This window comes from Cricetulus griseus, chromosome X (genome assembly GCF_003668045.3).
Source record: "Cricetulus griseus strain 17A/GY chromosome X, alternate assembly CriGri-PICRH-1.0, whole genome shotgun sequence".
NCBI classification, from domain to species: Eukaryota; Metazoa; Chordata; class Mammalia; order Rodentia; family Cricetidae; genus Cricetulus; species Cricetulus griseus.
Genome location: NC_048604.1, coordinates 74,419,925 through 74,433,671, shown reverse-complemented (window position 1 = coordinate 74,433,671; position 13,747 = coordinate 74,419,925). Strand labels below are relative to the sequence as shown.

The 13,747-nt window shown below is 38.0% G+C and overlaps 1 pseudogene; it reads right to left on the bottom strand.

Moving 5' to 3' along the window:
- Positions 1 to 307: 307 nt before the first annotated feature.
- Positions 308 to 12,828, bottom strand: LOC100756874 (annotated as a pseudogene).
- Positions 12,829 to 13,747: the final 919 nt, after the last annotated feature.

Below are 13,747 nucleotides of genomic sequence, written 5' to 3'. Positions count from 1 at the left end.
GTAGGGGTAAATATGATCAAGAGACATTGCATGAAATTTTCAAAGAATTGATAAAATATCTTATTTTAAAGACAAATCTATTGATTCAAATAAAAGAGTAGCTGTTGTAATGATAGAGTCCCATGCTTGCCAATTTTTAAGAGCGTAATCAGGTGTCAATGGACTCTAAACCATTTTGACTTCTTTAATTGCTTTTCTTACACTGCATGATACCTTAACTTATCTTGAAACATCTGCTCCAGAAACCTACTCTTTTTTTCCTTTAAAAAATTTTCAACAATATATTTAGCAAGCTCTCAATATTTTTTCATAATTCTTTTTTTACTCTACAGTAAAAAAGCTTTGCTTTCACCTCCATTACATTTCCATTGAGTTTGAGCAGGGGATGCAATTCCTCTTCTGTGAATGTGTGGACCTGCTGGGGTGCTTGGATAGTGAAAGAAGAGGGGTCCAACAAATGTTCCACCTGTGAGTGAATGGGGCTTAAGTAGGCATCTACCCAAATATGTTCTAGGAGGCTCCTTTCTGCCTGCTGGGGAAGCACTCGAGTTTTCTCATGACAATCCTGTTGGTTACTCCCCGTTTTGTCCACAGCCACGATAATGTTCTGTGTGGCCATGAAAGACAGATCTTGTCAAATGTGCTGTTCAATTACTTTGGGGTACACCACCAATCCTTTACAAATGTTTTGTAGGTTATTTAGCATAGTATCTGCAGTGAAAAATGCTTCTGCCAAACAAATCCTTTGGTTGCACTATCACTATCAGCCAGTGTGCACAGAAACTGTCTTGAGTGGGTCCATGATAAGGTCCATCAGGCGACAGGCCAGGGGTTCTACTTGCATGGCATCAAACTCTAGCCAATCTACTGTCTCACAAAGGCCTCCTACATCTCCATCAGGTTCACCCAGAGGCTAATGTCAATGCAAATCTTGTGTACTGATGCCCCTTAGCTAGCCAGCGTAGACAACATTTCAATGCCCATTTTTCATATATAGGTCTGTCCTGTGATGATGAATGCTCTCTTAAATCCTGCCTTTTCTGTCACCATCTTGTCCGGATGCTCTGCCTTCCAGTGATCTCCCTTAAAGAGCTGCAGAAATTTGGCCTGAGTGCCAGTGGTGTCCTTCACTCTCCAGAAATGCAGCTCACCACGGATCCACTTCAAGTTCTGGAGATGCATGCAGAGATCTTGAATCCAAAGACAGCAGCATTTCCCATCCGTGGTAGTCTGAGCAGGCTGAAAATAAGTGAAACCTAAGGTGAGCAGATCAGCACATTACTTAGCAAAGTAACCAAGCCTTGAGATCACTCTAGCAATCTTTGGCAAAAGCAGGTCAAATGTATTTCTCAGAATAATCAGGTCTGCATTGTCTCCAATGTAACAGGAGGTGGCACCAAGATGAATGATGCCCGCAGCTTTCAGACAGCAGTTGATGAATATGAGCCATCATATTGTGCTGCAGATGTTTCTCTTTAACTGTCATTTGGAAGTCAATATTGTTCAGGTTTTGTAAGGGGCTGTGGGCCCAAAACTATGCGGCTTAAAGCCCACCTTTGTAAGACTTTTAATGACCTTTAAGTTTGTGGCTTAAAGCCAGCTCTGTGAGCCACCTGTAACCTGTAATTAGATACGGTTTGGCCAAGCGGAACTGCTAACTGCTTCTGTTCCGAGAAAGGGTCTGGAGCTTTTCTGTTCGCTGTTCCAAGGAAGACCACTAGATGTTCCGGCTGACAAGAAGAATGTTCCAGTCCCAGCAAATACCTGATGTTCCTTCTATTATTCCCCCAATTCTATTGTTGCAGGGCTATTTAAGCCCACTCTAAGCCCCAATAAATTGAGACCTTGACGTGACTCAGACTGACTCTGTCTTTCTTTATACGCTTGGTCTCCTGCCCTTCTCGCCCCCATTGACTCCTAGGTGATACCTCCTCGTGACCCACCAATTACCTGGCCTGCTGGACGGGTCAAGGTTTGACTTCATCTTCTGGATCTGTTTATCTGTGATAGGCAAACCCAGTGGCTGCTCGGCCTCTGCCAGCCAAAGCCACAGTCACCGCTGCCACCACATATGGAACTTGTACCTGTCACTGAACAAGAAACACATCTCCAGGCGGGCATAGTGGGCTGCCAGTGGAGAATGGTACCTTTAAGGCCTACCAGGGTTGCCTGCTGCAGACCCAGCCACTGACAATTCTGTTTCTTAACTTTTTTGTTAAGACAAGCTGGCCTCCTCAAAACCATAATCCTTTTTCTTTAGCCTCCCCAAATATTAGATTATAGGACATGCCCCTACTTCTTATTTATCCTCTGCTTATTTATCAGACTTCAATAGCTAATTATGTCTATTCAAAAATAGATTCTACAATATACTCACAGTGGAAATCAATATACAGATTCATAAAAAAAACTCTAAAAAGAGAAATACCTTATAATTCCACTATAACACTCCTGGTACATATTTGAAGGAATCTAAGTCAATATACCACTGAGATGCTTGCTCATATATGTATATGGAATTAACCTATGTGTTCACTTATACAATAGATTGAAAAATGTGTTATATACACTCAATGGAGTTTTATTCAGCCATAAGTAAGAATGAAATTGTGTCGTTTTCCAGAAGCTAGATCAAGATCATCATGTTAAAGTGAAACAGTCCAGAATAAGAAACATAAATATCAAGTCTTCCATATTTTCTTTGATATGAGTGTGTGTGTGTGTGTGTGTGTGTGTGTGTGTGTGTGTGTGTGGCATTAAAGTAGAAGAAAAATTATGTAAGAATAGAAAGAAGTTTAAAAGGAGAAAGGAACAAGGAGAATAATGGCTGTGGACAAGAAAGACAAACTAATTGCAGGTTCTCTCTCACATATGAACCTATATTTAATAATGTATGTATTTTTATATGGGACATGAAAGTAGAAGGAGTACTATTTAGGTGTTGGAATGGTACCAGTGAAAGGAGAAGGAACGATGGAACAGGGCAGGGCAATAAATATGATCTAAGCCTCATTCTCTCTCTCTCTCTCTCTCTCTATATATATATATATATATATATATATGTGTGTGTGTGTGTTGTGTGTGTGTGTGTGTGTGTGTGTGATAATAAAACCCATCCTTTTATATGCCAAATAAAGCTATTAATTAAAAGAAAATAAAATGGAAGTTCTAGTCTGCTTGTGTTGAAACTGTACCTAGCAGACATGTTTTCAGCAGCAACAAAAAAGAAATCCAGGGGCTGGAGAGATGGCTCAGAGGTTAAGAGCACTGCCTGCTCTTCCAGAGGTCCTGAGTTCAATTCCCAGCAACCACATGGTGGCTCACAACCATCTGTTATGAGATCTGGTGCCCTCTTCTGATGTGCAGATATACATGGAAGCAGAATACTGTATGCATAATAAATAAATAAAATCTTTTAAAAAAGAAATCCAACTATACTGGTTTAAATAAGGAGTCTCTTCATTTTGCTGTTGCTAGACTAATTCAATCATACCAGGGACAGATGCAATAACCTTGCCCACAATATGGATGTTTTGATGCTATCCATAATATTCACATGTGTGGCAGAAAAATAAAGCATTATCAGAAATACCTATAAAAGTTTCTTACAGTTAATGACCAGAACTGGTCACATAGCCATCCTTATTTGCAAAGGTAGCAAGGACACTGAGCTGGATGTATTGCTGCCTTGAATATAATCAAACATCTGCTTGCAAGGAAAATTAGGAAACAGATGCTATGTTAGAAGCTAATGTGTCTGCTGCCTGTCATCTTAGGCTATAACATGTAACTTACTCTCTGCACAGTTTAATCCCAGGCATTGAAAGCCTAACTCTTTGAGGATGTGCCAGGCATAACTTCAAGAAGTATTAAAGGATCCAGTTAGTAGGTAGACTAACCTGCTTGCTAGTACTCATTTCTTTGTGTAATCACATTCAGGTGAACCTGGGTTAGACTTAACAGCATGCTTCTAAGAATGTGGTGAAAGTCCTGGGAAATCATGACTAAGAAAGATGAGGTTACCAACTATCATGATTTCCTTTAGCTACTAGAGTCTAATCACTTTCTAGTTCTCAGGCTTAGATAAAACTAATTTCAGATTGGCTTCATTTGGCAAAGAATAGAAGGCACCCTTTGCTCAATAATATGAAAGAAACTGATAGCCCAGTCAATCAGGTTATAAACATTTGAATAATGCTAACAACAATATGGACTTGGAAGCAGAATTTTGAAAAATCAATCCTCAAAATGTGTATAGCGTCATTTATGAGGGTCCCTGGTAGTGGATTAGTATTTTCCCTGGTGTAAGAAGGGACTTTGACAGCCCATCCCATGTGAAGGGATGCACTCTTGGCCTGGACACATGGGGGAAGGTCTAGGCCCGGCCCAGGATGATGTGGTGGACTTTGGGGAGCGCCCGTGGAGGGCCCTACCCTGCCTGGGGAGTGCAGGGTGGATGGGGTGGAGGGTAGGTTGGGGGTAGGGAGGAGTGGGGGTGAAGGTAGGGAGAAGGGATTGTCATGTGAAACAAGCTTGTTCCTAATTTGAACTAATAAAAATTTACAAAAAAAAAACCTTAAAAAATGTGTATAGCCCAACCAGTACAACGAAACATCCAAGTGTCTCTGTCTGAGAGAATTACAGAGACGGAGGGCTTAAGCTGTATCTAGACTTCTGACCCAGATAAAGTGTGAGATAACAAATGTGATCTGTTTCCACTTGTTAGATTTCAGGGATAATTTGTTAAGCACTAAAAATAATGTTCCTGAAGTAAATGATGGACATGCTCAAGAAATCGTGTAAACTTTCTGCAATTTGAACTGACAAGCTATAATTTAAGTATTTTCTCTTCTACGCTGCCTTCTTCCAACTGTAAAGGAAGAGCTTTCTGATATTCAGGTTAAAGCAGTCTAAAAATAAGATTGAATCCTTCACAGGTGAATGAGCTCCCCATCTCTGGAGGCATTTAGGCAGAAATCATGTAAACATCTGTTACATAGTTTTTGTGGTAAAGCTTCAGACATCAAATGACCCGATGAACTAGATCAGTGTTCGTCACTCATATGAAATAACATTTATATAGTACACTGGAAATAAATAACAAGACTATTATGAACGAAAATGGCCAGTTTATACAGGTTCAACCCGACTGTTCTTAGGACACTGAACAGCTATAATTCATCTGTGGCACAACAGTGACCCTTATTCCCCTGGTGAGAATGCCCAACATGAAGTTGCTTAAGATTTTTCATACTTGGATTCCTGGAAGTAATGATTTTGGTAATATGATTGCCAGAAAAGAAATGTCAGCATAACCTAACATTGGTAGAAAACAAACTCTCAACTCCATTTTATACATATCAGAAACTCGGAAAGAGTCTAGAAATATTTGTTCCACCAAACAAAATGAGCCTAGACATTCACATATGTATTTTATGGTTAGAATGCTGGGAAAATAATTTTGTGTCTCTGGAGCTCAGCTCCATAATCCATAAAAGTAACTGATAAGAGTTCCCCAGGGTGAAATGAGATATTGACATAATCTTTGTGTGCATAACACATAGTAGGCATTCAATTGCTGTTAGTTTTATTCTTACCCATAAAAGTGAACTGAATTTATAGTAAAGGAATTACAGCTTGCAAGTTGAATAAAATTATGGAGTAAATGTTATAATTTCATTTCATAAAGATTATCATTTTCAATGTATTATACTGGTTATGATTTTAGCCTGCTTTTTTTTACTTGTTAGAATAAATGAATGACTTAAACAGCTTCTAATTGTGAATAATGGCTATACATTGCCAACTCTTCATTATATGCTTGGGTATCAACTTCAAGGATAATTGTCAGCAAATTAAAATCTCCATATGGTTTATCTCTGTCACATGTGTCTGTGCTGCCTTCCTCTGCTATCAATTAATATTTTTGTGGGAATTAAAATTCACTTTCATATTGTCCCAAAGGAAAAAATGCCAAGTATTCAGTTCCTACATTCTAAAAAAACACTAGAAATTGAACTCAGATTACCTAAGGGGTTATCCCTTTTCATGAAGACAGGGGCTTATAAAGATAATCCTGTGTTTAAAGGCATTATTTAAGAAAGAGGTGAATCACTTGCAATTTACAAAGGGATTTAATTTATGTATACCAAGGATTACAGAGCAGGTCAGGTCAGTTTGGCCCACTTTAACAAGTTATTCTATAACATCAAAATATTATATAATACCTACTAAATGCAAGACTTCTAAAAATGTTGGAATGCAATAATGAATAAGATGCCAGCCTAGTATACAATGATTCTGTTGTCTCATGGTAAGAATAAGCAAAGCATAATAAAGGCATTGGCAGAACTAGTCTTACGTCTCAGAGCTCTTGAACTTCTGAATTTCTGAGTAAGATGGCAGACTAGAGGCTGCCTCTGTGTGTGCTAGTAAAGAACAGCCAGACCAGGAAAAACAATATTATATCCCAAAAGAGAGAAATAGAAAAAGAGCTTCAGAACTCCATGGAGGAAGTGAAGGAGTATTGCAAAAGAGTAGGGAAAAAAGATGAATGATGCACAGATGTAAACTGAACACAGACTTAGCTGAACAGTTTGCTTGTATAAAGAAGGGGACCAGAAGCCTTTTGCAAGAGATAAGCCAGAAAAGAGTTGGGCAGTCCTACTATCTTGATAAGCCCATAGCCCTATCAGTCCTTAAATTCAGCTGTGGGTTTTGCTGGAACAGTGATTCCTCCAAAGGACAGTGCACCATTGTCCAGGTGCACCATTTTGTCACATTATCTGACTTAGAGGGCAGCAGCTGGGCACTGTCTTGAGAGAGAACCGATTGTTAAAAATTGAGGTACCTCAGAGGCCTGAAATCAGAAATATTCACAGGTGAAGAAGCCTCAACTTGGTGTGCCACAATCCTTGGTTGAGCAAAGGCTCAGAGAGGAAGCCTCAGTTTGGTATGACACACTCTTCAGGTGAGGGAAGTTTTAAAGAGGTAGCTGTGCATAGCAAGAGCAACTAATGTAGATTAGCCAAAGGGTGTAGGTGACAGGTTGTGTTCAGCTAAGAAGTGTTAGGCAGAGATAGACCTGCTTTCCAGATGTATAAACAGATCTTATCAACCAACCAACTGGAGTTTGATAGCTCTGAGCCTGAAGCCAATGGTTGAATCAAAACTGGAGCTACCTATCTGTTTTTTTTTCACTACCCCAGAGCCCAAAGATTCTGAAATTCCAGAAATGTACATGGTATCCACAGCTTCAACCTTCCAACAGGATGATTAATACTCAAGATGTCTTGAAAGTATGAAGACAGGTTCTCCACCTGTTCCCATCTGGTTGCTGGGGTTGCTTCTCACACGTTCAATGCATCTGGGAGCCATCTTTCAGGTAAAACGGGAGTACAGTCTGGAAAGTCATGGGAATTGGGAAAAGAATCTATTACATACAATGCAAATATTAAGTGTGGCCAGTAGAGGCCCCTGGTACACAAAGGAAAACAACTATAGTAAAAACAATTGGTAGACATGAGATTTTGTCCTGTGTAAACTCAATAAGAGCATAAAACAAAGAGAACCCAAGAGTCTACAACTTCAATTGATCCTGTCCTCATGAGTAGAATGGACCATTTTCATTATTTTCAAAATATTTAAGTGTATGAATGTTTTACCTGCATATATGTTTGTTCACCTTGGAATACTAGAGTTACAAAGGCTGTGAGGTGGCATATGGGTGCTGGGAATTGAACCTGAGTCTTCTGGAAGCACAGTCTGTACTCTTAACTGCCGAGTAATCTCTCCAGGCTCCATCTTTTTAAGGACCACAAAGAAGCTTCTCCAGTACATTATGTTTTTAAAGTTTCTTGTAATTCCTCACTCCTTTGCATGTTTAATAGGATTTTTATTTCATTGTTTTTTATTTTTTTCTTTTAAAATGTTGATATGCTCATTTATTCCTCCATATATTGATCTAATTTTGCTTACACAATTCTTTCATTATTGGGAAATATTTCCCCCTTCCATTTCTCTTCCTTCCCAACTTATATGCATTTACTCTTTTGACTTCATTTTTAAAATTTCACATCTTCCTTTTATTTATTTATTTATTACTTTTACTTGATTGTGTTTTAGCAATTTTGCACTATTTTCAAAACCTTTTCCCAATTATGTATATCCTCTATTCTGTCAGTTTCCCTGTCTCCTTCTATCATCTTATTTATTTACTATTTCTATACCCTAAGTAATTTTAAACTTCATAGCATATTATATAGTACTTTGACATTTTCAATATATCATCATTAGAGAGGTAAAAGTAATTATTTTAAAATAAGGAATTCTTTTTTTTAAGATTTTATTTATTTATTCTGCTTCCATGTATGTTTGCAACCAGAAGAGCGCACCAGATCTCATAATGGATGGTTGTGAGCCACCATGTGGTTGCTGGGAGTTGAACTCAGGATCCCTGGAAGATCAGTCGGTGCTCTTAACCTCTGAGCCATCTCTCCAGCCCGTAAAAGTAAAATTTTAAAGTAAAAATAAAAAGGATGAGCTAAGCACCAGCACCAAAAACTTTAGCACAAAAATTAAGGTACTGAATTAAAAAAATAGAAAATTTGGAATTGAAAACCTTGATGAGTCAAATAAAAACCACAATTATAAGTGTTACCAGTATAATGGGCCAAAGAGATTAAAGAATATTTGTGATGGAGGACAAAGCTGATGAAATATTACATTCAAATATAAGTACAGAAAGTATATGAGCGTGACCACAATGTTCACGAACTCTGAGATATGATTAAGAGATTAGAGATGTTGAAATAATAGGTTTTAACCTTCACCATTCCACGGTATTTGAATTCTTTTGTCTATACATATTGTCTACATTTTGTTCTAAGGAATCTATTTGCAACAGTCTTTGCACACATTCTAAATAAGCAACAGAGAAAGTTCAGCACGAACCATGTGATTTCTCATCATTTGTCTCCTGTCTCTTTTCCTAGTCCTTTCCTACCTAGGTTGCACCTATGGTTAGAAACACTTTCCCTTTGAGATATTATGCAGGGCAATTTTGTCCTTTTCTTCTACCTTGTTTACTCCTACTCTCTCAGGATGTTCGGACAAGTATAGGCCTTAATTTTCTTTGTGCTTTGAGACAGGGTCTTGCTACATGGCTCAGCCTGTAATTAAACTCACTACACATCCCAGGCTATAGCCTAATTCATTATGTTTGGGTGTATTTTCAGTCTGCTTTTTAGCAAAAATATAGACATGTTGGCTTCATTTATATAAAATGGTAATAATCTTATTCTGTGTAAAGGTGAAATAATTATGTGATGATACTGGCTTCTTTTAGGGGTGATTGTTTTAGGAACTTACCATAAGAAAGAAAAAGAGTACATTATTATGAAAAAATGAAAAATTCATGATGAACTTGATCTAATTTAATTTTAATGGCTGTGTACAGAAAGTTGAGACTATCTAACAGGCAGACATATCTACAAAGAACTACTCTGGTCTCTGGGTAAGGAAAAAAGTTGGTAAGGTAACAGAAGACACTTGTAGGAGACTAGCACAGTATCCAGGATAATATAAGAGTGTTTCTTTCAAGAATATACTTTCAAAATTTATTTATTTATTTATTTTTGGTTTTTTGAGACAGGGTTTCTCTGTGTAGCTTTGGAAGTTGTCCCGGAACTCACTCTGTAGACCAGGATGGCTTTGAACTCACAGAGATCTGCCTGCCTCTGCTGGGATTAAAGGCGTGAGCCACCAACTCCCAGCCATGGGGAGAACATAAGGGAGCAAGAAGGTTGTGTAGGGGGAAGAATAGAAGAGAGCAAAATAAGAGATACCATCAAAGAGGGAGCCAGTATAGGTTTAAAGCGAAATCAGGCACTAGGGAAATGTCCAGAGATCTACAAGGATGACACCACCTAACTATCTAAGCAACAGTGGAGAGGCTGCCTTAAATGCCTTCTCGTGATAACGAGATTGACGACTAATTTATATACCATCCTAGATCCTTCATCCAGCAGCTGATGGAAGTAGAAGCAGACACCCACAGCTAAATCTGAACTGAACCGGAATCCAGTTGCAGGGAAGGAGGAGAGATGAGCAAAGGGGTCAAGGCCACACTGATGAAATCCACAGAGACAGTTGACCTAAACAACAGGGAGCTCTTGGTCCCCAGACTGATCACTGGAAAACCAGCATGAAAGTGATCTAGACCCCATAAATGTGGGTGTCGGTGAGGAGGCCTTGGAAATCTATGGGGCCTTTTGTAGTAGATCAGTACTTATCCCTATCATAGGAATGGACTTTGGGATCCCATTTCACATAGAGGGTTACTCTCTCAGCCCAGACACATGGGGGAGGGCCTAGGCCCTGTCCCAAAGGTTACAATAGACTCTGATGACACCCTATGGAAGGCCTCACCCTCTCTGTGGAGCAGCAATTGTATGGGATAGGTAGGGTGTTAGTGCAGGACAGGGGAGGAGGGGAGGGGGAGGGAACAGGGATTGACATGTAAAAGAATCTTGTTTCTAATTTAAATAAAAAATTAAAAAAGAATATACTTTCATTGAGTATGCTTATATTCTAGGGGAATGATTGAGCTGAGATGGAGAGATGTAAAATATTGCAGAGAAAAAGGTGCATGGATTATACTATACACATTAGTGATTAACTCCGAGTCACTAACTATGCATTGTCACATCAAGGAAAGAAATAAAAGCATTTCTCTTGGAGTCATTTAACCAAGAGTAAGTCCAGAGTTGGATTCTTTACTTCATGATCCATGTGTTTCCCATTCACTGTCTGCTGTATGACTATGAATCTGAGCCTGCCTGAAAGCTATCTTGTGAATCTGTTTGTTCCCATGTCTCTGACCCTGGGTGTCTGTGTCTGTATTGTATGAGCAGTATGCATCTGTGTGTATGAGTGGTGTCTGTCTCTAACACAGATTTTCACTATGTCCTTATTGAACAGCATGGAAAGTATCACATGGAGAAAGAATGAGATAAATTGCAGAGCTCTTTAACCGAGTTTTTCAAGGGATTAAATCACTGCATCTGACCAAATAACACAGACAACATACATCATTGTTTATCAACCAATGTCGATAAATGGTTGCTTTCAACCTTTACTGTAGGTTTAGGAATAGCTTTCGAGTTCTGTATTTGTTGCTTTCTGCAAATGATACACATGCATTACTTTGGACCAACGTCATGGAAGAGTTCTTAATTTAAGATTGTAGGTATGCATTATCTTAGGTTGTAAATCTAGATTGCATGGAAATCTAAGGCAAGTAAGGTTGGTTGTTACATTGTTCTCTTTCTTAAAGGCAAGTTAAACAGTTTAAGTACAGAGTGGACTATCAGTCTTAAGTCTTAAGTAACTTTTAAGGTGTATTATTAACTTTGGCTGTGAGGTTCAGCAAAAGTTCCAGTCTCTTATAATATAAGAGATGTTTTCATAGTATCACATTACTACAGAAAGGAGAATGAATAATCTAAGAATTTTGAAGGGCTGGGTGAGACCAACTCAACTGGGAGATTTAGCTGTATATAGTCAATATGAAACTGGAAAAATAAAGTTGTAACATGGGAGCATATATGAATCATAGGTTAGAAAAATCCCTGCTAGTCTCAATTCTTTTTTGAAGCTAGAGAATGAAATTTGGTGGTGGGTTTGAAAGGTAACAAATAAAGTCACTTGTGTAAAGAATGGTTAGGGTTTGGAATGATAGCTGAGGAAAATTTCTTGGGGAGGGACTTCCAAGGAAAAAGTAAAAGGATTAGCAAGTGACATTGACAAAGGATACCAAGTATTTGTGGTCATAGATTTACATCCAAATGTCAGAGTGAGGTTCTGCAGAAGAATTGGAATAAAGATAATGAACAGAAATACGAACTACTGCAAACACAGGGCTTAAATGCTTGGGTTCCAGGAATTACCCCAATTTTGGAGACCCTTTACCCCACAGGTCAGAATGATATCATGTAAGCAAATAGCATGGCCTTGAGTATCTCATTAGATTATGCCTTGGATCTTATCATTCTGATCGTCCTCAAATGCCCTGTTTAAGAGCTATAACAAAAATCCTCAGAGTCTTGATATTTTCTCTTTGTCATTTTCCATCCCCTCAACTCCATCTTGCTTCTTGGTTATACATACTCATTTGTCCATGTCAGAATTGAGCCCAATTTCTCTGCCCTGCTGTAATCGTTCACTGAACTAGTCTTTCTTGAATACATTCTCTTTTGTTGTTTCTTTTTACCATTTTTAAATGAGTAGCATGATTTTTTTCTTTAAAACTATAATTATCCCTCAGATAGAGAAAAATTTCCAAACTCTTTAATATGGCACACAGACATTACACAATCTGTTTCAAATCTAGCTTGTCTGTACTCAACTCTATTACACAATTATTCTGTTTTGATCATAATATAGACAGAATATGTTTTGGACAAAATCTCTATGGCTGATTGAGTGAGAATGTTCGTATATGGTGATGCTGTTTGGGGAAATTTAGAATGTGTAGTCTTTTTGGAGGAAGTATGTCACTGGAGGCAAGTTTTGAGAAATTAAAGACTCTGTGCCATTTTTACTCTTTCTCTGCATTGTGATTGTGGTTCAAAATGTGAACTCTCAGCTTGTTTCCTCAGCAGCCATGTCTGCAGCTTGCTGCCATGCTTCTCCATCATCATAGACTTCAAACCCCTGGAATTAAATGCCCCAAATAAGCTCATCCCCCCATAAATTGTCTTAGTGTGGTATTTTATCACAGAAATAGAAAAGTAATTAATAAACTTTTCTACATTTCACTTACCACATTACTTTTACATATTTTTCCTTTGCATGGAATTCTTACCTGTTTTGACAGTCTCCCATTCATCTGTCAACATGCAGAACAATTGTACCTCTCACATGAATTTATATGTTTATGAATAATTTCTTCTTGGTCTACTATGTACTTGTACTGTGTCAACACAGAGTTTGTCTATGAAAAAGGTAAATAATTTGTAATTGTAAAGGTGAATAAAAGAGAAAGATGACTATTACCTCTTAGCTTTGTAGAATGTCTCATTAGTGGACATAATGGAACATTATACTTTCTCTACCTTTTGAAATGTGGATAAATGTCTCCAAGGATTACAAACTCTAAGTCTCTAGCACATTTTCTTTTGAAATGTAAACACATATCTTCAAATTTACTATTGTACCCCATCTAAAAGTGTAACTATTCTGGAATACATGTAGTATCATTCTGGAGATGTTTTACTACTCTTTCAGAGTAAGTCAATTAGTTGAGCAAGCATCTACCTCAAATCCTAAGTAAACTTACTATGTAAATACTGCAGAATCTCATTTTAAATTTGCAGTTCCTTGAAAGCTACCTATCTGCATGTACTTTTTGTGTTTACTCAGGAAATCAGCCTTCTTTCTTTACATTATTTGTAGAGACAGGTCTGTTTGCTGATCGGAGTTATTCCTTTACCAATACAGTAGAGGCAGATATATCATGGGACCAAAGGAATGCAAGTTAGTGTTTAAACTCCAGTGAAAATACTCAGCTTTCTTTAATATTTCCTGGCTGTTTGGTTACCACAAAGCTTCAATTTAAGTTTATAGTCCTTTTGAAACTTATGTTTCATTAACACTTTTAGGACTGCAAAGTTCTTACAATATGGCATAGCTAATTTTTTACACTTTCTAATATATTTAAATCTTTCATTACATTGTCATTCATCGG